Source organism: Rattus norvegicus, chromosome 6 (assembly GCF_036323735.1).
Source record: "Rattus norvegicus strain BN/NHsdMcwi chromosome 6, GRCr8, whole genome shotgun sequence".
NCBI lineage: Eukaryota > Metazoa > Chordata > Mammalia > Rodentia > Muridae > Rattus > Rattus norvegicus.
In genome coordinates this window covers 33,997,231-34,024,297 of record NC_086024.1, presented here as the reverse complement: position 1 = coordinate 34,024,297, position 27,067 = coordinate 33,997,231, and the positions used below count along the sequence as shown (strand labels likewise).

At 48.7% G+C, this 27,067-nt stretch overlaps 1 protein-coding gene and 1 long non-coding RNA gene across 6 annotated transcripts in view; one reads left to right on the top strand and one right to left on the bottom strand.

The window, feature by feature from the left end:
• Klhl29 (kelch-like family member 29) overlaps positions 1 to 27,067 on the top strand; it is a 304,134-nt gene that overhangs the window by 85,758 nt on the left and 191,309 nt on the right. The window lies entirely within an intron of this gene.
• LOC134479335 (uncharacterized) lies at positions 21,015 to 25,120 on the bottom strand. The gene is made up of 3 exons (XR_010052512.1): positions 24,697 to 25,120; positions 24,333 to 24,417; positions 21,015 to 23,987 (listed from the first exon to the last, which is right to left on the bottom strand). It is a non-coding gene; the product is annotated as an uncharacterized LOC134479335 (long non-coding RNA).

Genomic DNA, 27,067 nt, shown 5'->3' with positions numbered 1-27,067 from the left:
TCCTGGGGACCTCCATAGCCCATATCCTCCACTAAATATCTGAGTGCTCAGTTCCTTGAGAAAGCAATGTGCCCATGGCCACCATCTGAACACAGTTCCTTACTGAGGCCTTGACCCTGGCTGGAGTGCTCTTGCCCATTATCTTTCTAGGACCCTCTATGTGTTTCCATCAAGTTTGCCCAAGACTTTAGTGGCTTCCGTCTTATCTTTATAGAGTCACACAACCTTGCCCTCCTTTGCTGTGTGAACTGAAAATCTCTGGCTCTTCATCTTCCTAAGGCAGTGGTTCTCAACCTTTCTAGTGCTGAGACTTTAATACAGTCCCTCGTGTCGTAGTGATCCCCAGCCATAAAATTATTTTTGTTACTACTTCATAACTACAGCTTGCTGTATTATGAATCATACTGTGAATATCTGACATACAGGATATCTGATAAGGACCCCCACTCAAAAGGGTCAAACCCACAGGTTGAGAACCAATGCCCTAAGGCTTCCTCCCAGTTCTCCATCTCTCTAGTATTCACTGTTCTTTTCTGCCTTACCTGTGCCTTGGTCTTGACCCTCAGCTGGGTCCTTTGTCTCTATTTATGTTACATTCCAGAGTCCTTCTTGAATTAAACCTATCTAAAATAAAGTAACTTTGCTCCTGTTTTCCGTGCCCTTACCAGGGGATTCCTTGGCACTCCGCATTCCCTGGCTACGTCTGTATCCTCTGTTTTGGGAGGGGGGGGTGTCTCATCTTCCTGCTCTGACCATTAGCTTCCAGAGAGCAGGGTCTATCCTCTTCTCTCGTCTCAGAACAGGGCTGAGTCAATACAGAACGGTATAATATCATGTTCTGCCAGATACTGCAAACCTTATCCTAGATGGAGAGGACTCTGGAACTGGAGACCGTCCACTAACGGTGCACTGTAGCAGTAACCGTGAGAGCCATCTCTCAGAATGAGACTAACTCTGAACTCCTCTGAGGAGACGGAGGGAAGATGAGGGGAGACTAGGGGGGGCAATGATACTGGGGAAACTAAGGAGATACTGTGAGGGGACACAGAGGGAAGGGGTCAGTTATGCCACCTGACCAGTGGGCCCAGCCTCTGGGAACAGGGTCATGACCCAGACATCTTTACCAGAGGCCTGGGCCTGTCCACCAAGAATTCTAATTGAATTGCTCTTACTACATGGTATCTAGCTTGAGTTGCTGCTTCCAGTTGAAAATGCCAGCAAATACCTGGGCCATCAGAAGGCAGGAGATATCCAGGGAGCTCAGAGCCTGTATGTGCATAGTAATTCCATTTAGCTGGTGACAGCTTGGGTGAAAGAACACCCCAGTTCCTTCTGTCTTCAAAACCTCGTTTGTCACCTAGGCTAGAAATAGCTTCTCTGAAAACCCCAGAGTTTGTTTTTGTGTCAAAGTTTGACTTTCTAAGTGGCCTTCCTTAGCTTGTGGGCATCCTCCCTGGTAGCCAAGACTGCTGGGAAGAGTTGAGAATTTGTCGTCTTTGTGAAGACAGCCAAGGGTAAAGCATAGAGGCTACTCTCAGCCCGGACTCTGTGCGGCGCTTAGAGTGGAACACCTTTCAAAAAAGAAAAGCAAGAGGCTCATAACGGTCTTGCCAGCCCTGCTCTCGTAAAGGACCACGCGTGTGTTTTTGAGTGACCATGCTCCTGTGAATCCTTATCCATGATAGACAATCTCACTGACCCACAATTAAAAACTGTTCAAAAGTACTTTTAATCCGTTCTGTTGATATACGCCTCTAAGCCTGGTACTAAGGTAGCAGAGAAAAGTGGATCTTGATTTGGAAGTCAGCCTGGGCTGCACATTGAGATACTGTCTCATTAAAACAAGTAGAATATTCCTTTAAACTTTTATCATCCTGGATTTCTCTCCGCTCGCTCCCTCCACCATGACCGCTGCCAGAAGCAGTGGGGGTGGGGGGGCAGTGCAAACTCAGCACACTGTGAAGCAAGAGGTTTCTGTAGTGCTCACTCCCTCATTCCTTGAAGCACTTATTGGCAGCCACCCTATGTATTATGTCACATCTGCTATCCAGAGAGCTTCGACCAATGCTCTGCCCTTAACACGCTTTCCTGCAGGGAGACCAGCATCCAAACACACACAGTGATAACATATGAAGGGTGCAGCAGGAATTTACCCTAAGTGCTTTGGGAGAACATGCTTAACAAATGTCTCTTATGCAATTTCTATCAGGCCAGGTACCACCACACCAAGAACTGGGAATATTGCAGTAACCGTATGAGAAGAATCCCCAACCCAACGCTTCTGTTGGAAACAGAAGTGCCATCCGTGCCTGCAGACCCTGCGGCTTGCTTCTGGATCCTCCTCCAATCTAGGCCACTTGGAAGCTCACCCGTTCGTTACAGCTGCTAATCGGTATTTTTACTCACACTTTCAGGCAAGCTGGATGCGAGAGGATGGAGATATTTAAGCCTCATTCACAGAGCTGAAGCTTGCCTTCCCACCCGTGTGAGACTGAAGCAGCCTAGCAACCCTCATGGGCCCCTTCCTTTGATTTGTAGCAACTCATTTAGATAAAGGCATCTGGATTGTAAGGTAGCAGCAACAAAAAGAAATCATTAAAGCACATTTCTGCTTTTACACAGTAAACTTAATAACAGCACAGAGGTAGCAATTAATCCACCCCCGCCCCCTTCCCCAGGTACCCAGGCAGATGCTGACCATGGGAAATAAAATCAGAACACACAGAGTCTTCAGAAGCCCTCTTCTGGGGCTCCGTGCTCCGCTGTGTGCATGAGGCAGCCCAGTTGAAGCTGGAGCCCCGCCTTCCCATTAGCACGTAGAGTGGTACCCTGCCTCTCCATCCCAGAATAAATTGTGTGATTATTTATTTAACACCAGTTCTGAGGCTTTCTAACATGCATTGGGAGTTCTCTGCCATCTTTCGTAGGCACGCGCCTAGGTGCAGCCGCTGACACATTTGGATCCAACGAGAGTACTCTGCTCCGTGCCAGCCAGTGATGGACTTTGTTCCTTTCTTGACTGCCGGGCTAATGTACTCCTTGGAGCACTTTGTCCTCTTAAACCTAAATGTCTCATCTTCCCTAGCACTGTGCTTCTGTGAGAACTCTCTCCTCTACTGAAGCCCTGAGGCTGGGACACTCCCATCACCCACTCAGCCAGGGCTCCTCTCAGTGCCACTTTGGGTCTTCTACTCTTTCCTGTGTATCTGGTTCCTCATCTAGCTCATGGCCTCCTCTAGCATGTGAGGGAGCCCTGCAGAGCCCACACACCAGGAACTGCTGACTGAGTACACACACACTCACCAGTACTGGGCCCTGGTCCCACCCCATCATAGGACCCTCCTGAGGACAGTGGCTGGAACTCCCATCTCCAGGACACTCCCTGAGGTGTGTTACAAAGAGAACTTGGAAATGTGGTTTATGGTTTGGGAGTCAGGACGATCTCTCCACACTTGGCTGTAACCAGACCCTTGGTAAACCATCTCACGTTCAAGCCACACTTAGAAATGTGCAAACAATAACCGTGCATTCCATCCATGACTAGACACATTTCTAGCAAGCCGCAGAGGTTCAAATCGTAGTTGCCAGCGTCCAGACCGCCCGGATTCAAATACCAGCATTGCTTCCTTCCCGGCCTCGCTAACTCCAGCTGCAAATAAGTGTTCTGGAAATGTTTTTTGTATAAAGTAGTATCAGGAAGAGTGCCTAAAGTGTGGTACCATGTAGACATTTACTATTAGTCTAAAGGGCAAGGGTCCCAGCAGGGAACGGGAACCTAACTCCTGCTCTCCTCGGGACCAAACATACCTTCAGAGATGTCCTGGCTGTGCCTATCCACAGGCCTTCACTAGTCCGTCATTCTGCTACCGTGGCTTACTGCACACACCAGTGAGCAGGTGGCCTCGGTGTCTAGGAGGTGAGAGTGGCCCACCTCCACACAGAAGCATCCCAGACAGCCTCCAAAGTGTACCCAGCTCCATTTCCCATGGACACACACCCCCTTTGAACTGATTGGAGCCTGTTTTCTTTACCTATGTCATAGGGGTTGGGGGAGGGTTCACTGTAGATCCCCAAGGGCCTGTCAGGCCTGTCCCCAGGAGTGGCGCTGGCTATGTCCCCATGAGAGCTTCTGGGACTCCACCACAATTAGCACTGTAGCTTTAGAAGACGTGTCAGAATGTCCTTGGGGCATCTCTCATTAACAATTATGAAGTCATTATCTGGCAAATAATTCATAACCCGGGAGATGGAATAAACTGCCAATAAACAATAATCCATTTAAATGAGGCTCGGCAGGGTGAGGGTGTGGCCACAAGGAAGTTCTGAAGGGCAGTTCCCCACTCACCCTCCAATGTAGTTTGCCTGACCCTAAGAGCCCTGGGAGAGGAGGCCTGGCCTCTTCTCTGAAATCACACTTTGCCACCCATCCAAAGGTGTTGCCTGGCCCTGAGCTCAGCAATCTGTGGTACAAAGTGCTTTCTGTGTTTGCCCCTGAGTCCCACCCCATTGTCACCCTACCCCCGCCTTGTACATGTCAGTAATGCCGTTAATGCCGCACTCTTTACAGAGCAATGAATTTGGGTCAGGGCGAGCTGTTGTGTAACTTGCCACAGTCGCTGTGTTAGAACCCTGGGTCTGGAATCCAAGTTCCTCTGACATGAGAGCTGTCAGGATTGGCTAGTACCCCACTCCCTTCTAGGACTCTCTCATCACTTGTCTCTGGGTGACCTGTGACTCCCCATTACAGCAGTGAGCATGGAAGGCTCATGTCCTCCTCCAGTCCTCTAACTGGGTTGGACCTCAAGGGTACCCGCAGAGACCAACCCGCCTGGATTCGTAATTATGTAGTTAGGAATCTTAGTGGTATTTGAAGGCCAAACTATGGGCACCCGCGAGACAACAGATTTCTTCAGGACACTAAGCCTGGAGAAAGTCCATCTTCTAACAGTTCTTATCAGTTTCCACCCACCAGGGCTGAGACTGCAGCCTCTGGCTGTGCACAGAACCCGCTACCTTAGTGTACCGTCTACCATAGTTCTGGCTGTGAGTTGGTGATTAAGAGCAAGTCAGCTCTGTTTAAAGTTCCCCTCTCCTGCCTGGTCCATCATCCTACCCACAGAGCTGGTTCCACCCTCTATCCGCAGGGCCACTTCAGGAATCTGCCAGAGACTCTCGGGGCTCCAACCTCACTGCTAAGAGACTCCATCCTTCCTTCTCCTGAATAGTGGCAGAGCAGACAGCATCCTTCCAAAGGCCTGGATTTGTGAAACATCCTCTCCAGGCTTCTCAAGCAACTGGAGTCTTGAGCTGTAATTGTCATACATCTGGAATGCTGTACAGACCTCTGTGGTCAGGCTCTGTGGTAAAGGCGGCCACAGTGGTTTTTAGACGTGCTTATTTCTCCATAGCCACACTAACCAGCCCCAGTGTGGCCTTTTAACCTCTCCTCCTGCAGCCAGCAGGGTGGTCAGGCAAATGAGGGCATGAAGGCAGGCAAATGGGTCACTGGCTTCTTTCTAGAAGAGCTTAGAGCAGCCGGAGCCCTCATCCCCATCCCCTCACCCCTACCTCTGAACTGTGTTGCCTCTTGGGAGGCACTGGCCCTGACTTAATTAATGGTTAGGCTACCACCGTGGCATATTCTCTGCTTGGTGCCGAGCCCATTACTTTCAGGCTTGAGAGTCGGCTCTTCTACCTAGACATCCATCTTTGACCTCTCCATGGCCAATTCAAATCGCCTGCAATTTCCCACAATGAGTATCCTAGAAGGGAAGTTGCTACCTTCATTCCTGGGGCCTGGAAAGGCTGGACCCAGCCCCTTAGCCATGTATGTGCATGAAGCACCAACCCCTCCCCCACATATCCCATGCTTAGTTCTAGAAAAGATTCAGGGGACACAGAGGGACCTATTAAGGCATCATAAATCAAAACAGGAGTGAGAACAGGCATAGGGTAACCTGTGGAGCCAAGATTGTCACCTATGTCAATATAGACATAGATACTGTGAGATATATATATATATATGTGTGTGTGTGTATATATATATATGTGTGTGTGTATGTATATGTATATATACACATATATATTGATATACCCCACATATGGACTATAGACTGTCACAAACCTGCCTCCAGGCCTGCAATCCTGGTGATGAATGTGAAACCTTCTACCTGTTTTTTGCCATACAGGAGAGAGAGTGTACGTACAAAAATGAATGCTCAGAGGCTTGCTGTAGATGAGTAGTACTCCCCGCTCCTTCTCAAGCTTGGATGGTCCCGTGGAAGCTGGGGAGTTGTTGTCACTCCAGCCCACTGAACTGGGTCTTTGTGTGCTTTGGCTGTGGATAGATGGATGGGGAAGGCAACTGTGTTGCAGGTAGGGGCAAGGATGAGGTTTAATCCCAGTAAAGTGAATGAGAGAAACTAGCTTGTATCGCAAGGCAGAGAGCATGGCTTCTCTATGGGATACAGCAGAGAGGAAATCCTGACAGCCCCAGGGACTGATGCTCAGTGTCAAGACATGTTCACATACATGTCTTCCGTTCTCAGTGAGGGATCCTCTGGGCTGCTAAGTGGTGTTCCTGGAGAAGCATACTCAGAGGTCAACCCTCCTCTCCCTCCCCCTCCTTCTACAGCAAGCCCTGGGGATGGATTGTCTCTGACACTAAAGCCTCTGCCCAGAGATCTCCAGGGAAGGAAATTCCATCAGCTCCCAAAGACCCGTTCCAGTGGCTCCTGCAGGCTTTTCTTCTATCTGACCTAAATCTCCCTTGCTGCAATTTAAGCCCATTTTCCCTTGTTTTGTTTTGAGTGGGAATAGAGAACAGCTAGTCCCCAGATGCCTTGGAAGGCCGGGTGAATTAGGAGCTCTACTCTATCTCCTGCCACACTCAAGTGTGTTCAGAATCCCGTTGAATCAGTCTCTGTGGCTTGTCCAGAGAGAACAGCCCTCACAGCAACGACAAGGTCTCATCCTAGTGGGGTGCAGGGAGTGAGGGAGTGAGCGTAGCAAATGCCAAGGTGCCCACAAGCAAGGGTGTGGTTCCTGTGGGGCCAGGAAGACAGGCATGTGACCAGAGCGGGATGCTTGAAAGCTGAGTCTGCTTGAGCCTCCAGGTCCTCCTCAGGAGGATGTGCTATATGGGTTGCCAAGTTCTAAAGACAGCAAGGCGTCACAAAGAGTTTGGTCAACTCCAGGTCACAGGCTAAGGTTTGAGAAAACAACCTTCTTGTTTGGAGTCCCCTCTACTCTAGTGCTTAGGTGGGCACTCCCAGATCTCCGCAGCTGATGAATATCCTAAGGTTTGCATTCACTTGATGAAGTCTGTGGAAAAGGGGTGCCTCAGGCGAGGAGATCAACGCGGATGTGTATTTCCTTTAGAGGTTTCTGCTGACCTCTTGGCTTCTTGGACCACTCGGTTTCTCTCTTGTCTTTTGTACTTTTTTTTTCTTTTAAACTTCTGGGAGTAACTAACATCCCCTTGTTTGGGCTAAAGATTAGCTATTTTGTAGGCCACTAGAGCCAGTTCCTGGAAGAGCTGGGTTCCTAGCGTGTTTGCGTGTTTGTCTATGCTGATCCGGAAGCGGTAGATCACATGCAGCAGCCATGTCTAAAAGGTAACAAGGATGAATAGCCCCGACAGCACTCAGGTAGCTCATAATGAATGCAAGAGAAGAATCTTTATTTTTCCCAGGCCAATGGAATCCAAACCTTCCTCCTCTACAGGAGGAACGGAGAGAAACCGAATCCTTTTTCCTTCATGGTTATCTTGCTGCAGTCCTGAGACATGAGCAAGGTCATTAGACTTTTTTTTCCATCGCTTGGTCAGAAGTGCCCCCCCCACAACTTGGCTTCAGTACAGTAGAGGAGGGGGGCATGCAGTCTGCATTGATTGAATTTAAATAATGGAATTGCCATTAATATCTTCCATAAAAGATGATTGATTCTGACTTGGATTTATGGGAAGTTGGGGCTTATGAAAATAAACAGAGTGGCAGTCGTTCAATACCAAGACTGGTTTATGCACCAGTTCCCCCTCAGGGCTGGTTAAAAGGATGGGCTCCCAGCCTAAGCCCCCCTATGCCAGCAGCTGGGTCATGAGTGTCCCTGCAGGCTTTGGAAGGCTGCCTAGGTTAATCCAGGAGACAGGCTGAGCTCTCCCCCCTCCCTCCTTCCTTCCATCAGCTCTGAGAGTGAAACTCTCTGACTTTGTTCCCAGGGATGGCAGCTTCTATCCCTGTCCTATGGAAGCCTGCTGCCCCCCTGTACGGCCGAGTATCCCTGGTGGCACAGAACATTTGCCCTGCTCCTTTTACCTGATGCACAGAGGCCCCAGGCCCTGTGACAGGTGGGTGCATGGGTAAGAGCATCTCCTGAGCTGTGTTTTCTAGAACCTGAGAGTTCATGACAGTATTGGCTTTTCCTCTGGGTGTTAGAAATCAGGCACTCCCCCAGCCTGCCCTCTACAACTCAGTGGCAGTAGTCAGGTCATCGCCAGCCATGAACACGTGTACTTTTTCAAAGCACCACCCCATCAGGACCCAGTCCTTTGCTCACTCACTCTCTTGTGCTCTCTCTCTCTCTCTCTCTCTCTCTCTCTCTCTCTCTCTCTCTCTCTCATGCTCCTACTCTGAGATGACCCTTTGGTCACCCCCACGCCCTGCAATGAAACTCTTTCGTGAACTCTGTTGTGTGCTGTGGTCATAATGGCATCCTTTGGCTCCAACTCTCCAAGCCACACTGCCACAAAACCCTAACAATAGGGGCTTCGGTGCTGCCTGGTGACCCAGAACGAGTTTAACAAGTTTTTCCAGTGATTTGCCTCCTGCTTGGGAAAAAGACCCCCAAGAAAGGAGTCAGGGACCCAGAGGAGCCTGGATGAGGGATGGATAGGGCTGGGGATTTCAATGCATTAAGTTTTCGAACCCCAGAGTCTAGGACTGGTGGCTTGCACAGGTGTTAGGCTCTCTGGTGCAGGCCATCAGCCCCTAATCCTCTTACTCTCAGGTGGCCCCTTTTATCCCTGCAGGTCTGGATTTCTTATCACTCTCTTCCAGCCTTCCAAGTACTATTGATCTCCTGTCCCTCACCTATAAACCACCGGCAACTCCCAAACCTGTCCCTAACTGCCTGCCCCACATGTCCATCCACTCGCCCCCCACCAAAGTGCCCTCTCAGTGCCATAGCCTTGCCTAGACTCACCTCTGTCCTGAAGCCCCCTTCCTACCAGGAATGTCATCATCACCTACTGAGACCCAGGTCACCTAGGCTTTCCCTCCCTGTGTCTCTATGCCACTCCCAGACTCTAGGCTCTCTCCTACCTACACCTTATGTCTCCTTCCTCTCTATTCTCTGCTGCTCTTGACTTTTCCCACAGGATTCTAGCCCAAGTAACCACTGAGCTCCCCAGCCTCTACCAGCTCATCCCGCTCACTGGCCCCGTCACACGGTTAGATTCCCTTATTCCCTGTAGGCAAAGGCAAACACGGATACTCGCTTCTATTGTGCTGAAAACACACCAGAGGGTCAGTGCTCCTAGCCTCTCATTTACCGTTTTCTCTGCTTAGAACTTTGCTTCTGCCACCCTCGTTAGCCACTGGCTACACTTCTAGGTGCGGGAGAGGAAAAGAAACGTTTGATAGCCTCCTCCAATACATATGACTAGGGACACCTGCCTTCCCCACCCCAGCCCATAAAGCAGCTTGAACGCACCCAGTACCAGCTCTTGGCTACAGGTCATATGGTCTCAGCAGACTGGAGCTGATATCAGAGTCAGAGGACTCCCCTCACTTCCTGGATTTAAGAAATGAGCTGTAACAATGGGGTCTCTGGAATGGAGATGGGGAGCTAAGGGTGCCCCTGTTTCAGTACTGAGAAGTTTCCATGCAGTTGCCCTCTTCCTTTTCTCAAAGGCACTGATCTTAGTCAACGTTGTGCCTCTCTGCTTTGGTCACCACAGCTACTGGCAAAATGCAGGCGCTCATATGTCCTGATGGGACTTTTGCCGTCCATAGAAATAGCATTAGATTCCGTCCGAGCACACAAACCAGAATGCAAGCCCGTCCCCCGCCCCTCTCATGTATTGTGTAACCTTGAAAAGCAAGTTCCTTCCACCTCTCTTTCCTCTGCCACGATGGAAACCGTCCAAGGCGTAATGGGCCATTCAACAAGATGTTCTCCAAGGGTCTTTTCTGCATCTCATGGCTCAGTCGTCCTGCCCTGCCATCTCCCCATAATGGCAGGAAATGCTGCACAAGTGTGGCACGAAGTTTGTCCCAACCTGGACCCACTAGCAGCGCTACCTCTTTACTGCCAGCCAAGCTCCCAGGTGGCCCCGGGCCAGGAGTTTTGCTGCCTCTGCCTCTTGGTGTGCCGTGGCTAGGCAGACCACAGTTTCCGTGCACCCCCGACGGCAGCCTTACCTAATGAGAGTGAGATGCTTACACATATTTTCATTTTAAAAAAATCGGCTATTAATTTGTCAGAATTATTCATATTTTACTGATGATATTTTCCATGTATCTAATCAAGGAGCTCATGAATAGAAATGAAACTATTTAAATACAGAGATGGTGTACATTGTAAGATCTTGTTTTCTCAAGCTGTTCATAATGCAGTGAATACATTTATTTCTTCTAAAAACAGGTTTTGCAGCCATCAAAAAAACATTTTTGAAATCCTTGTTTAAATACGACTCTATTCAAATATGCTAAATTAGCTCGAGCCGTGGACGGGAGCGGTGTGTGTGCACATGGGTGCACCCTTGTATGTGTCTGTGTGGCACCAGAAGCAAGTGCTTTGTCTTCCGGCCTTCTTGCTGAGGACTGGAGATTGTTCTCTGTTGAGAAAACTGAAAAGGAAGCACACATACACACACATACACACACACACACACACACACACACACATACACACACACATACATACACACACATACATACATACACACATACACACACACCACACACATACACACACACATACACACACACCACACATACACCACACACACACATACACACACATACATACACACACACATACACACACACATACACACACATACATACATACACACATACACACATACACACACACCACACACACACACACACATACACACACACACATACACACAAACACACACAATTCTGCATCAAATCTTAAGGACAGATAGATGGCAAAGTGGAGGTACAAATTGAAATTGGACTGAATAATATTCAGGATAATTATTTGCACAATGTAGACTTTTCGACGGCTCAGAATTCCAGCAGCACTTACCTACCTTGAAGGAGGGCTAGAATCATTAAACAAAGCCAGATATTAAATATACTACTGCTATCTCTCGAAACATTAGCAAGTAATGTAAAACACATGGCGTCTACTCAATGGAAAATCTGAGAATACAAATTATAATAGTTGTCTTAAAAGACCTCTGGGAAGCTTGAGCTAAATTGCTTAATTCCATTAATAACAAACTATTACTCTAGCTATTAGAGTAACATAAGGTAATAGAGATCATGTCGAGAGATTGTGCCGAGGCTTTCTTCACCTAGCACAAATTTATTCAGGGGCATTGATAGATTTTAATTGACTATGGCAACTGAATAGCAACAAAGGAAATTGAACGTCTTTTTGAAAAGCTCCACATTTTGTAGAAGCAACTAGCAACACCAAAATGAGGGTTTGGGGGAGCCCGGATAGGCGGGAAAGGATGTTGGGAACATCTGCTCCAGCTGTTCCTCCGAGAGAACGCCTTCTTGTGACCCTAAGGAGAAGCTGTGTGGCAACAGGCCCATCACCGCCAAGCTTCCCTTTCAGATCGGAGCACACCAACTCAAGCTGCTGGGAAGCAGGCGACTCCTCATGAATACCCCTTGGGCACTTTTCCAAGAGACAAGACTGAAGGGACCTGGGGGGTGGGGGGGAGCTGGGCTGCTGAGCTCTCTCTAGAGAATAGTACTTATCCTTCCTTAAAGCTTTGACAGTGGTGTCGATAGCCCCTCATAGCAGCCTACTGATAGAGTGGGTGACCCTCGTGGTACCCCGTAAGGCAGCAATGCAGTGAGTAGCACCTAGTGCTAATTCTGGGCCTAGAGGAGGGGCTTGTCACTCTAGATGCCCTCAGCTCCATCTACATGCATGTCTGTTTCCTGCTGGCTATCTCCATCCTGCCTCTAGGGAAGAGGGAGTGCCTGTTTGATCCCCTGAGGGGCTGGCCTCTTTCCTCACAGTCTCTAACCTCGGTTCCCGTGACTACAGGCCACTAGGCAACTGGGTCACTGTTGGAAACTCATTTTAAAGGAAACTGGAAGTTGTCCCTTAAGGGTGGTCACAGGAGGTCATAGGAATCCCCGGTCACACCTTGCTTTGCTATTACTGAGGCGGGCTCCTGGCCACTGCTGTCACTGGTCCTGAGGCCGGTGACAGGTCCTGCTGCTGAGGTGTAGGTTGGTCTTCTGTTGTCTACTGGATTTTTTCCTCGTTGCTTTTGGGAGCATCCTGAATGGCATCTCATGAAAAGCTGTCCAGTGTTATTCATCTCTACTGTGTCTCTGGACTTTCTTCCTCCAGTTCTCCATTGGTTCCAGCTCTGGAAATCTAGCTCAGGCTGCACCCCACCCCCCCTTGGTGGCCTCACACCTCCAGCCAGGCGGTAGCCCTTTTTCTACTGCATCAGAACCAGAGCTCTGGGGCGTGCCGCTCAGAAGCAGGCTCTGACTTGAGGACACCTACTCCATTGGCACCGATAGACTCTAATCCCACCATGCCTGCCGCACTCGCATGTGTTTGAAAACCTCCTTGGCAGGCAGGACCTCCTAATTTTTTTTCCACTTCTTGTGATTAGCGTTGCAGACTAATCCTAGCACCAGACTCAACACCAGCTGTTCTTCCCCCAAAGCTCGTTCTTACTTATAAACCAAATCCTGGAGCCGCTGCCCGTTTCCTGTGCCCAACTGCAGCCAGTCACCTATGGTGTGGACTCGGGTCAGTGCTCTTTCCGCCTGCATGCCTTCGCCGAGCCTGCCATGTCTTGGGGGTATAGGAGGGGCACACTCATTGCAAAGAGGGTGTTGGCTTCCCTCATATGCTAAGCTGCGTAGGGAAGCGAGAGTGATCTTAGCATTTGGAGTTTTGCTTCCCTGCATACCACAGACAAGTTTTACAAGACAGGACGCATTTTGAAATAGTATGTGCAACACTTAGACGCATTTTTCTAAAATAACAGTGATATGCACGGACACGAGCCCATCCTACCTCTGAATTTAAGACCCGGGACATCACTGGGTTGTTGAAATTACCAGTTTTCCTCCTCTCTTCCTTGCAGGTCCTCTTGAATTTGGAAATAGGGGTGAAAAAAAACTCCCCCAGCCCCCTACCTATGCACCATCCCCCTTCCCAAAGTATGGCAACAAACCTCCCTCCAAGTATCCATTAAGACTTGGGCTTTAGAGCAGCTGTGCTGTATAAGGAAACTAGGACAAGGCCAGGGAGCTCTCAGTGCTGTGCCTGTCTCTGGTATCCTCCCCTCTTTCCCTGGCGCTTCTGGGTAGAGATGGCTGCCTACTGAACACAGACAAGGGGGTTGTTGTTCCTGAACCCGCTCCCTGCACTGTCATATTCCTAGAAGACTGTCTCTCATACCCACCAAACCTGACAAACCAATCAGGGAGTGTGGCAGATGGGACTTTGGCCCTCCCAACGCTCCAGCATCAAGGAGAATTGTTGACTGTCAGGAATACTATACCCCCGTTGGAAGCACATGAAGTCAGCCCTGTAAACTGGGAAAAGGAAGTCACATTTTATATTTATTCTGTAACCGCATGCGAATCACGAGTTTCTCATATGGTAGAGGAGGGAAAATAAAACTGCAGGCCTTTTAAAATGACTTAATGTCCAGTCATAGTCACTCCTACCCAGAACTGTTTCTCTTGGTAGGGAACCCTGGCTCTTGTCAGGCCTGGTATCGTGGCTGAGCTGATTTCCTTCTTGGCAGCTGTGATCACTTGGACACAGGACGAAAGAGAATCTCTCCTTTTTCTGTCTGGCAGTCTACCCATGTTTTGCCTCTCCAGCACACTGCCCATTTGATCTACGATTCCTCCTTCCCTTACTTAGTGTTGAAGCTCTAATGCAGGGCCAGTGCAGGGATCCAGGGTTTCTTAGGACAGAGCAATCATCTGTCTCTTGAGCAATGCACATAGGCTCAAATAGACCTGAAAGCATTTGAGTGTACAGACTTATAGGAGGTAACCCCCAGACAGGGTTAACCTGTGGACCCAGCTTACAAAATAAATAGGGAACTTACTCTCTCTGCCAGGAGTCACGGGTACTGCACACACTTAGAAGAGGGGCTGGCACAAAGGACTAGGGTATCTGGGAAAGTCCCTGTGCCCCAGAGTGTCTTCCCCTGGGTCCTAAAGGTATAAAACCCTGAACTCCATGAGAAAGAGGAAAAATATAAGCTATCCCCAAAGAGAGGCTGGGTTGAGGCTGACATGTGTTCAGACATGAAGTAGACCTGAGCTGGTGTGCAGACTGGTGAAGGGTGGGAGCTTAGGCTACTGTAGAGATGCCCAGTTATAGGACACTGGCTGAGTAGTACTGGGGACAGATTGGGTCTTAAAGGGTGGGGAGCCAACTCAGGATTTTAGACTAGTATCTTAAGATTGTTCCGCAAATTTAAAGTATACCAGATGTTTTGATATGCTTGTGCGTAATGAGATGGGATACACGGATACCCTTTTGTGTACCCGATAAGAGCTGAGAATCCACATCCTTAGCAGACTTACAGTATAGGATTAGTAATCATGTGCTAGCATTGAACCAGCTCCTATGAATTCTCAGGGCCAATATGGGCCCCATAGACTCGTACACTTGAATGCTGAGTCGTCGGGAGTGGCACTATTAGAAAGGTTCACCATTAAGAAGAGTGGCCTTGTTTGAGAAGGTGTAGCCTTGTTGGAGGAAGAGTGTCACTGAGGTCTCCCTCCCTCCCTCCTCTTCCTCCTCCTCCTCTTCCTTCCCCTCTCTCTCTCTCTCTCTCTCTCTCTCTCTCTCTCTGTCTCTCTCTCTCTCTCTGTCTCTCTCTCTCTCTGTCTCCCTCCCTTTGTCTTTATCTAAGGCCCATAGGGCAGAGGGAAGCCCCTTAACTGGGGTGCAAAAATGGTTACGAAGTTGGGGAGCAAACTGGAAAGAGAACTTGACCCTGCTGTAGCCAGCGTCTAGATTTCTTCATGCTTTAGGCAAATCTAGAAAAAAAACAAATCAGGAACATTCTGGAACACGGCCCACCACAGCCCAGACCCCTTCAGCAGTTATGAGCTGTTCTATATCATGCTGCTAAATGCTACCAAAAGCTCTGGGTGTGCTTCGTGACTGGAGACGGGGGCTTGTGACTACTGCATTAGGCACAATAACCCTGGAAGGCCCAAGGCAGGGCCCTAGTGAGGATAAAGACGATAGACATCAGATCTTTCTGCTTGTCATTTACCACTGTTCAAAGTGACACAGCATACAGAGCCCTCAGAGGAATTTCCTGGAAAACGATGCTGAATGGACCATGCACAGGGCTCTGCCACCCAGCCTTTTCTACAGTGGCAGAGAGTCACATCAGACTTACATTAGGTCATGCCAGGTTTTCCCAAAAACCCTTCTCTCCTGCTGCATGAAGCTTCCTCTGCTGCGGCTGCCTGAGGAAAGCCGTTTTCATGGCTTTAATATTTGTGTTTTGAGGCACATGTGCTAAAGTTGTACCTGACTACCAACTTAGCATTTGGTTTCTGGCTGCTTGGTGTTTGCTCAGGCCTGGGGTGGTAGGATCTCTTGCAGCTAGCTAGACTGTGACATTAATGTTGGCTCCTCCCACTGCTCCCTTTCTTGGGGTGACTGGGAGGGACTTATAGGACCCATGACCACCACTCATGAGGAATTTGCAAACTGAAATATTTGGGGGGGGGCATAACTTTTTTCCATCTTTATTAAATTGGGTATTTCTTATTTACATTTCAAATGTTATTCCCTTTCCCGGTTTCCGGGCCAACATCCCCCCAACCCCTCCCACTCCCCTTCTATATGGGTGTCCCCCTCCCCACCTTGCCCCCATTACCGCCCTTCCCCCAAGAATCCCATTCACTGGGGGTCCAACCTTGGCAGGACCAAGGGCTTCCCCTTCCACTGGTGCCCTTACTAAGCTGTTCATTGCTACCTATGCAGTTGGAGCCCAGGGTCAGTCAATGTATAGTCTTTGGGTAGTGGCTTAGTCCCTGGAAGCTCTGGTTGGTTGATAATGTTGTTCATATGGGGTCTCAAGCCCTTTCAAGCTCTTTCAGTCCTTTCTTTGATTCCTTCAACGGGGTCCCATTCTCAGTTCAGTGGTTTGCTGCTGGCATTCGCCTTTGTATTTGCCGTATTCTGACTGTGTCTCTCAGGAGAAATCTACATCCGGGTCCTGTCAGCCTGCACTTCTTTGCTTCATCCATCTTATCTAGTTTGGTGGCTGTATATGTTTGGACCACATGTGGGGCAGGCTCTGAATGGGTGTTCCTTCAGTCTCTGTTCTAAACTTTGCCTCCCTATCCCCTCCTAAGGGTATTCTTGTTCCCCTTTTAAAGAAGGAGTGAAGCATTCACATTTTGATCATCCATCTTGAGTTTCATTTGTTCTAGGCATCTAGGGTAATTCGAGCATTTGGGCTAATAGCCACTTATCAATGAGTGCAAACCATGTGTGTTTTTCTGTGATTGGGTTACCTCACTCAGGATGATATTTTTCAGTTCCATCCATTTGCCTATGAATTTCATAAAGTCATTGTTTTTGATAGCTGAGTAGTATTCCATTGTGTAGATGTACCACATTTTCTGTATCCATTCCTCTGTTGAAGGGCATCTGGGTTCTTTCCAGCTTCTGGCTATTATAAATAAGGCTGCTATGAACATAGTGGAGAATGTGTCTTTGTTATATGTTGGAGCATCTTTTAGGTATATGCCCAAGAGAGGTATAGCTGGGTCCTCAGGTAGTGCAATGTCCAATTTTCTGAGGAACCTCCAGACTGATTTCCAGAATGGTTGTACCAGTCTGCAATCCCACCAACAATAGAGGAGTGTTCCTGTTTCTCCACATCCTTGCCAGCATCTGCTGTTGCTGGGGTTTTTTATCTTAGCTATTCTGACTGATGTGAGGTGAAATCTCAGGGTTGTTTTGATTTGCATTTCCCTTATGACTAAAGATGGTGAACATTTCTTTAGGTGCTTCTCAGCCATTCAACATTCCTCAGCTGTGAATTCTTTGTTTAGCTCTATCAGTTGTAGGATTGGTAAAGATCTTTTCCCAGTCTGTTGGTTGCCGTTTTGTCCTAACCACAGTATCCTTTGCCTTACAGAAGCTTTGCAGTTTTATGAGATCCCATTTGTCGATTCTTGATCTTAGTGTATAAGCCACTGGTGTTTTGTTCATTTTTCCAGTGCCCGTGTGTTTGAGATTCTTCCCCACTTTTTCTTCTATTAGTTTGAGAGTATCTGGTTTAATGTGGAGTTCCTTGATCCACTTGGACTTAAGCTTTGTACAGGGTGATAAGAATGGATCAATCTGCATTCTTGTACATGTTGACCTCCAGTTGAACCAGCACCATTTGCTGAAAATGCTATCTTTTTTTCCATTGGCTCCTTTGTCAAAAATCAAGTGACCATGGGTATGTGGGTTCATTTCCGGGTCTTCAATTCTATTCCACTGGTCTATCTGTCTGTCTCTGTACCAATACCATACAGTTTTTATCACTATTGCTCTGTAATACTGCTTGAGTTCAGGGATAGTGATTCCCCTGGAAGTCCTTTTATTGTTGAGGATAGTTTTAGCCATCCTGGGTTTTTTGTTATTCCAGATGAATTTACAAATTGTTCTGTATAACTCTATGAAGAATTGGATTTGAATTTTGATGGGGATTGCATTGAATCTGTAGATCGCTTTTGGTAAAATGGCCATTTTTACTATATTAATCCTGCCAATCCATGAGCATGGGAGATCTTTCCATCTTCTGAGGTCTTCTTCAGTTTCTTTCTTCAGAGGCTTGAAGTTCTTATCATACAGATCTTTCACTTGCTTGGTTAAAGTCACACTGAGGTGTTTTATATTATTTGGAACTATTATGAAGGGTGTCATTTCCCTAATTTCTTTCTCGGCTTGTTTCTCTTTTGTGTAGAGGAAGGCTACTGATTTATTTGAGTTAATATTATACCCAGCCACTTTGCTGAAGGTGTTTATCAGGTTTAGTAGTTCTCTGGTGGAACTTTTGGGATCACTTAAATATACTATCATATCATCTGCAAATAGTGATATTTTGACTTCTTCTTTTCCGATCTGTATCCCCTTGACCTCCTTTTGTTGTCTGATTGCTCTGGCTAGAACTTCAAGAACTATATTGAATAAGTAGGGAGAGAGTGGGCAGCCTTGCCTAGTCCCTGATTTTAGTGGGATTGCTTCAAGTTTCTCTCCATTTAGTTTAATGTTAGCGACTGGTTTGCTATATGTGGCTTTTAGGATTCCACTCACGGGCCTGTCTCTTCTGGTGTAAATTGGGACTTCTGGTCTTGGTGTTGATTTTCTTGCTTCAGGGTTGTTAGACAGCTGTAGCTGGAAGGTCTGATGATATTCCCTGGGCTCTGGGATAATCAAAATTATCCAGTCTGAGAAATCCAACTCCTTGGAGGGTCTCATAAAATGGTTTGGGAGGGGTTAGGTGAGGATGGTGGTAAAGATCTCGTTCCACAAGCATGAGGACCTAAACTATGATCCCCGAACCCACATAAAGCTGAGGGCAACAGCACATATCTATGAGGAGACAGAAGGCAGAAATAAGAGAATCTTCAGAAGCACACAGGTAGCTGGCTTCTGTGCAGCAGCAGAACAAGAGACCCTGTGTCAAGGTAGACTTGAGGAAGGGCACCTGAGGTGTCTTCTGAACACACATGTTCTGTGTGTTGTGTGTGTCTATATTTTTACATGGGTTTACACACAGAGAAACACACACATACATGCATACATACACACACACACACACACACACACACACACACACACACACACACCTCCTTAGAATTGGACAGGGTCCTACTGTATAGGCCAAGCAGGTTTCAAACTTATGGAAATCCTCTGCTTCCTGTTCAGTCTTCTGGACGCTAGAGTAACAAGTGTGCCATTTCCATACTCATCAAGATACAGATCTTCAGGCAGCAGGGACTTGGAGCAGACCCTAAGCTCATGAAAGCCAAAGGAGGCTCTGACATCCTGACTCTACAGGCCTGGGCCATGTCCTAGTGAGTAAGGGTACCAAAGCGGTGTAGCAACCTTGCTGTGGTTGTGCCACATCTTCTCCCATGTGCTGCGTCTAGATGACTTGTTGAGGTTCAGAGAACATATCAGTAGGACACATTGGTTTTCACTAGGCACGCTAGCCTCCTGGTTTGTTGAGTGTGTTTATTTCAGACTCAGCACTATAAGAATCTTGCTCCAGGTGATGCTCTTGTACCTGCAAATTCTTATCGCTGCCCCCTTCACCAGTCAGCTGAGCGTGAGCTTTCCACCAAAGAGTTAGCAGTGACTGAGGATCTCTCTTTGTAGCATTTCCCAGCATGGCCAGGGAGGCAGAAAGGAAGGAGAAGGTACTTAGTGCACCAGCAAGGAAGGACACAGTGGGATACATTCATGGTAGCCAAGGATGCCCAGAGGCAGATGTCCCGGATGTCTTCATGGAGAGGGAGAATTGAGGTAAGCAGCAGACATCTGAAGTCTAGGAAGAACGTGAAGAACTCTTCACGAGTCAGAAGAAAGGGTAGAGAGAATAAAGCTGCAGGTTAAGTATTGCGAGGTACGAAGAACGTTTTGCTTCCCACCGTGGTTCCTGCTTGTGTTGGTGCATCTGATGCTTTATGCTTTGTGAATTTACACTTCCACCTGGTTGCATTTTATTAAGTCCTAGCTTTGTGTTTCTGACAGCTGCAATCAGCATCAGGAAAGCCATGTCCTCACTGCTTAGAGACCACTAATTACCACCTTCTTCTCCCTCCCCATCCCCCGCCCCTCATCCCCCTCTTGAAAGTTGAAGAAATGCCCAACAGTGACCACAGGATGTTGATGTGACTCAGGGGTCCCTTTAACATACTTTTTCTGATTTAAGAACCTATTTGATATTTTGGGAATTGTCTAGGTTGGTTTGTTTGTTTGTTTGTTTGTTTGTTTTGCTTTCGAAACTGGACACTTGTATGTTTGGAAGTATAATTTTTAAAAGCCCAATTTCTCAACCCCACATCTTTTTCATTCAGTTTGGAAATGGAGGGGAGGGGGATCACACATGTGGCATAGAAAGGCCCCTCTGAGTCCACTGCCCAAGGCTGCACTCTGACACACTTCACGAGATATGAATGTCTTGATAAATCATGATTATGCCGCTTTTTCCCTGAGAACAGAAGTGGAACTGGCATCTGCTTGTCTGCCACAGAGCATCTCCAGGCCTGGGCGTGCTGTAACCGTCTTGATGAGCTCAAATTGCTTCCTGTACTAGTTTAGGGGCAGCAGTCCCGGGATGAACCGGGTCATCTTGGAGATCTGAGATGCAGAAGTCACTCTGAGTCTCAGAGAGGCTGCTGGTCCAGACTCGTGCCACAGATACCTAGAGCCTCCCCACAGGGTCATGTGAACCAGCTTTCATTTGCAGGCTGGATGGAGAGCTTGGGTTCTGTCTCTTGATGGGCTTTGAGCTCCTCTGGGTCTGTGGCTTGGAGTCATCCACATTGATGGGAGCCTGGCTTCAAGGCCCTGTGGGGACCGCTGCTTTGTGAGGATAGGGCTGATCCAGCCCAGGCAGACTGTGTAAAGTTAGGGCTGACAGCGTGGAAATAGTCCTGCAATGTGAACATGCAGGGCACCACCCTGGATCAAACTTATTCCGTTCATTAGTGTCTCAGCGCTGTACCTGATGTCCTCCCTGATGTCTGGGTTGAAAGCACGGATTGACAAAAGAATTTAAATAATTAGATTTTTTTTATTTACTAATCTTTTGCGTTACCCTTTCCAAATAGCAAAACTATTTTTATATCTTTACAACGTTGCTATTCTTATCCAGAAAGTTCTCTGACCTGCATCTCTTACCTTACCCTGACAGATGGCCTGAAACTCCTCTAAACAGAATTCTTTTTATAACTTTTATACAGAAATAAGTCCAGATCTAAGGCATGCGATTCAATCAGTCTTGCATGGACCTGTGCCGACCTCTGTTGCATACATCCCTGTCAGGAAAAGGAACATTTCCATCCACCGCCTTGGAGGCCAACATCCCAAACCAGAAGCAGTGAGTGATTTGTTTTGAACACGCCTTTTAGCGTGGTGGCTTTTAAAACTTCACCTGAGTTTGGAAAACGAACGTCTTCCTCTGAGGACAGTCTGCTGCTCTCTCCTGGGCACCGGATTCCATCGTTGTAGGCAGGTCAGAAGGGCATTCTTTCCATGTTGTGAGGTCCCCTGGCTGGGACTCAGAGGTCCTGAAGTCTAGTCAGTGGCATGTTTCTACCTGGAACTGCAGGCACTCCCAGTGCCTCCAGAACAAGGGATGGCAAGAAAGCTTATTCTGTTTCCAGGATCGTTTGTCTGCGATTGTGCCCGCTGAGTAGGACTCCAGATTAGAGGAAAAAATGAGAGAGGCCCACTCATCGGCCTGCATAATCAACACTGAACAGATTTCTGCTCCAACAAAGAGAACAGTGTGTTCCCGAGACTCTGCTGTGCAGGCCGAGGCTCGCTGGTGGGCGGTTCTCCTGTGAGGGAATAGAGATTTTTCAGCACCCCCTCCCATCCACCACTTCCCTTTGTGTTGGCCCCAGACTTTCTGGCTCCTGAGATGTGGTTATTGTCCTGAGGCCTGGAGAGGACAGAGGTGGCTCTGGTTATCTGTGCCTCTTCATCCTGACTTTCTATACATACCCCAGGCGTGCGCGCACACACACATACACACACACACACATACACACACACACACACACACACACACACACACACACACACACACACAAAAGCAAAGCCCCGTGAGCCCACCTGTGTGACCAACCTGCTCAGGTCACTGGCTGGTCAGTGAGCGTTCAAACCACCATCCGACCCCTTCGCTTGCCTTCTCTTCTCATGCCAGTGGCCACTCCATTTGCTTACAGGGACTGTGCTCCAACTGCACCCTTGGTGACCCCCCACCCCTGCCCCAGGGAAATCCTAATCTGCACTCTCCTGGGTGTTGTGTGCGAACGCTTCCAGATAGAATCAGTCAGACTGCTGACTTTCAAGACACCAAGCAAGAACAGCCAGACTGCTGTTTGATTTTAGGCCCTCGTGAGTCTCTCTTCTGTGACCCTCGGCAGGTGATTCTTTCTGTCTGGTTCAAATGGTTAAAAATTCCATGGCTCAGGGCTGTTTGGAATAGCCAAGATTAAGAGTGTGTGTGTGTGTGTGTGTGTGTGTGTGTGTGTGTGTGTGTGTGTGTGTGTGTGTGTGGTGTGTGTGTGGTGTGGTGTGGTGTGTGTGTGTGGTGTGTGTGTGTGTGGTGTGGTATGTGTGGTGTGTGTGTGTGTGTATGTGGTGTGCGTGTTATGTGTGTGTGTGTGTCACAAGCACGAGCGTCTCTCTCGCAATTGTTATTTTCCTCTTTAATCAAAGGGATTTAAATGGCCTTAGAATGTATGTGCTCTTTTTTGAATGTCAGAGTTGTGCCCTTTGTAAAATTACCCCAGGGTATGAGAAGAGAACGTGTAAGCAATTAAAATGCACAGGACTGCAGCAGGGGAGAACAACAGCAGAAGCTGCTGCCTGCCTGGAGCACCCAAGGGGCCTGAGTCCTGGGTTGGGGGGTAAAGGAGGCCCAGGCCCACCCCTTGCTCTCTTGCTAGGGCTCTCGCATGACTCTGACCTTTGACAAACTGCCCGCTCCTCAGTGACCCTGTCAGAATGCAGATGTTGGACTAATGGTCACTTAAGATACATGTTCCTTTAAGTGTTGGCTGTGATCACTGCCAATTAGACTGCAAACGCTTAGGTTTTAGATACTCAGACCGGTCGTAGATGCTCCCCTCCGTCAGTGGTGTGGGATTTATGCACATTCATCATCGTGTCACTGTCACCGGCCTTGGGAGCCGAACCAAGACTGTCAAAAAGCCCTGTTATCCACAGTACAGCACTGTGCACTCATGGCCGCTTCCCTTGGGCAGGGGCCGTCCTCGGGTGTACTCTGGCTCCCCTCAAGCTCCTGAGAAAGGCCCCCAGTGAGCGGGGAGGAAAGGGACAAAGTCTTTGAGCCCAGCTTCCAGACCTGAGTCTCCAAAAGCTCCAGACCCTGCCCACATTGCTGACTCTGTTTATGTTGGAAGAGGGACCAAGCTCTGCCCATCGTCCCCACCCCCACCCCTTCTCAGGGTTGTCTTGTTCTAGCCCGCTGCCTATGAAGTTCACAGAAAAATTGCTCTTGGAGCTAGCCAAAGACCATGGAGCAGGAACCATTCAGCCTTCACGGTGATCCCTGGGAGCCTGCTCAGAGGCCACTCGAGTTCAGAGGCAATGAAGCAAGCGTTCTTTGGAACAATCTGTGGTCATCCAGGTCTAACACATTTTAGAAGTGCTTTTCAGTCAAACTTGTTGAATTAATATTCAAGTCTTTAAGGGACAAATGTCAAGGACCTATAAATCCTCTCATTTGGATGAAGCTGGGGCAAGACTCAAAGCAGGTGCTCGGTGGCCATCAGCCACAGTCTTCCAGAGCAGAGCCCAGGGCGCAAGAGTCGCTGTGAATATGTAGCTGACTTCACCAGCTCTAACTGCTCTGTGGCTACACTGTAGTTTCCATGGTTAAGGTCAGAATGTTTATGTCCACGAAGGCTGGGGGTCAGGAGATAGCGGGCTGGGTCTAGGACAGAGGTCCAGTCTTCTCGTGGAAGGGTCACGGCTCCCACTTACAGTTGGAGCTAGAGAAATGGGTATGAGTGGGGCTGGTTAAAGATCCCACCTGTCCAGTGCCAGATTAAACTCAAAGTTCTGACGTTCTGGAGGAGGGCCGTCCTTGAGCCAGTAGGTGACTGGGGGGCCTCTACTGATGGCCACCGTCACCTGTTCTCCCAAGCAGCTCACGCGAAACCCCTCCGGGTTATGCATCTTTAATGTGCCACCCCCTAATCCTCAGAGCATCGTTCATCTTTTACTTTACCCGGGAACAAACATCCCCCGCCCTTTCACTCCCTCCTCCTTCCTCCAAAAACCCTTTCTTTTCTCTTATTACGGACTTCCAGGGGCTAAGGTTGAACATTTCTTACCTTTCAAGGTAGTTTGCCATTGTCCCTTTGATTCTGTGGTTGGCATAAGCCTTCCCAAGTGGAGAACCTAAGGTCCTGCGGGATCCTGAGGAGACAGTTGAGACCCTAATATTCAGGGGGTTCATTAAACACTCTCCCCAGATTGTTCCCCAGCCCTGTAGACTGTTTGCTTCTCCTGCTTCCAGGAGGTGTCCCCAGAACTGTGCTTAGACATTCCCCCTGCTTAGATGGGATACTGGGGCCCTGCAGTCCCCGGGTCCCTAGACTCCCCCTCCTCCTCCCCCTCGGTGTCCTCAGCAGCTCCCCTTCATCAAGCAGGGTGTGTGCTGCCTCCCCTGCCCTTCTACTCCCCTCCTGCCATTACCTGGTTCCATCCATCTCCTCTCAAGGGAGACATTTTCGTCACACTGTCTGAGCAACTCTCAGGACAGCAAAGCACACAGGATGCCGTCACTGCGTCCTCAACGGGTTCTCAAGACCGAGTTATTCAGATCACCCCAAACACTCGTAGAGAGCATCGTGAACACAGCCTCTCTGTGTGGTTCAGAAGAAAGACCAGAGACAGGCGGGGACTTTAGACCTAGATGTGCTTCTAGGTTCACATCCCCAATGTCTGGGCTTCACGAGATGCCTGGCCCAGTTCAGAAGCCACACCCCAGGCCTGGAGGTCTCTGAAAAGATATTCCTTCTGTCACCACAGTCACCAGGCAGCTCTAGGCATAGCTAATTAGGTCAGCTTCTCCCTCTTCCTCTGCAGCCTGTGGCTGACCACAAGGACCAGCCTCCAGAGTAAGGAAAGGACTTCAGCTTCATTCCGCAGCTCCACACCGGGTCTCTCAACAACAGGGTGCTTTGAGCTGAGAGCCCCTGCAATCCTTTTGCCTTTCCTTTCAAGAAATCAGTGAGAAAACAGGCCAGCTCTTCCAGGAGCAGTGGGCAGGTCCAGCTATATTCCTGATGGTCAGAATCTGGTTGCTTTCCCTCACAGGCTCTTGAGTGAGATTCTTCCATGACTAGAGATGATGGACTGGCATTTCTTAGAGACACTGAAGGTGCAGGAAGCCCTGCATCCTGGCCCTTCGACCGTGCGGACCTGTCACCATGATGCCTTTGCCTCACACCTGCTGTGTTCCTTAGTGAAATAAGGTCCTCTGCCTCCAGTTTGCAATGAAGACAGTCCCCACACGGAGGACGGCCACGGGAGCACTCACCCCCAGTCCTGAGAGCCACCGTTCTCATAGTCATCACTTGGTAATTTGTGTCACTCCATTCTTTTGCCAAGGACTCCGGCCCTATCCCTTTTAATACAGTGGCCTAAATGGCAGGTGCTGGGTTCTAGCTCCTCCTCGGTTGCTGCGATGTAGTGAAACGATGGCAGGGTGTTCAAAGTAGCGGCCTCAAAGGCCAGAGAAGGAGGACACAGAATGTCACACAGCTGGACGTCTGACTCCTCCCACACATGTGTTTCCACTAAGAACAAGCCAGCTCCTGCTTTCTGGGGTCTAGCCATGTATTGGCTACCACCATAATGGTGTTCACACCTGCATCGTCTCCCACATGAGCAGAAGAGGGGTAGAAAGCCTCAAAGCCAGGCTAGGCCAGGCTCTTTACCCACAGGTCCCACGGGTTGGTCAGCTCTCCCTACTAATACTACAGATGTGAGCAGTCTAGACTGAATTCCAGGCTTGCGCCAGAGAGCGCATGCACTCAAGTCTTTCCAGTTGCTCTTTACAATGTGGCACCAGCCAATCAGCCTCCCTGGCTCCATAGAGCTCAGGGAACCTCATCTTTGTGTCAGTTTTGGGTGTAACTTCATCCATTTAGCCCAGACTGAGAACTCAGGATGTCCACAGGGCAACCTCCATCTGTCCTACCGCCTTGCTGTCTGCCAGATTCCTCTTCCCACTTAGTTTCCCAGCAAAGATCTGGTCCAAAGGTCCACCAGATCCTTCCTAGACCAGGGAGAAGTTATCGATGCCAGGCACCAAGGGGACCATACCTCAATGCCCATTTTAGTAGACATGCGACTGCCCCGAAACTAGGGGGTACTGATTCTCTGTGAGTCAGGACTCGACGCCATACAGAGCTGGGGGAGTTTGTCCTCACCCACATGAAACCTCAGCTGGGAACACCTGGAGGATGGATGGTTCACTTACACGGACCAGGGACCATCCAGAAGGCTAGAGCTTGAGTATGAAGCTCCCCAAATAATCCCATAATCGAGGGCTCGATCTCTGCTGTACAAGGTACTTTGGGGAGACAGTGTACAGTTTCAAAGGATCTGGCTGGAGGAAGAGGGTTATGGAGGGTGGTCTTTTGGAGGTGCCAGCCCTGGTCCATTTCCTGTCCCTGTCTCTCTACTTCCTGTCTGGCATGAGATGAATAGCTCTCCCCACAGCCTCCTATTGTTAATGGTATTGTCCCTACACAGATGGGACAAACAACCCCAGACCAAAAACCATGAGCAAGAATAAATCCTTATTTGTTTCTTTCAGTTTTTTTTTTGTTTTGTTGTTGTTGTTGTTGTTGTTCCCATGACTTTCTTAGTTAGGGTTTTATTGCTGTGAAGAGACACCGTGACCACAGTTAACTCTTATAAAGGAAAAAGCTTTAACTGGGGCTAGCATACAGTTCAGAGGTTTAGTCCATTATCATCGCGGTGGAGAACATGGACGGCATACAGGCAGACGTGGTGCTAGAGAAGGGACTGAGAGTTTTACACCTCGATCCTCAGC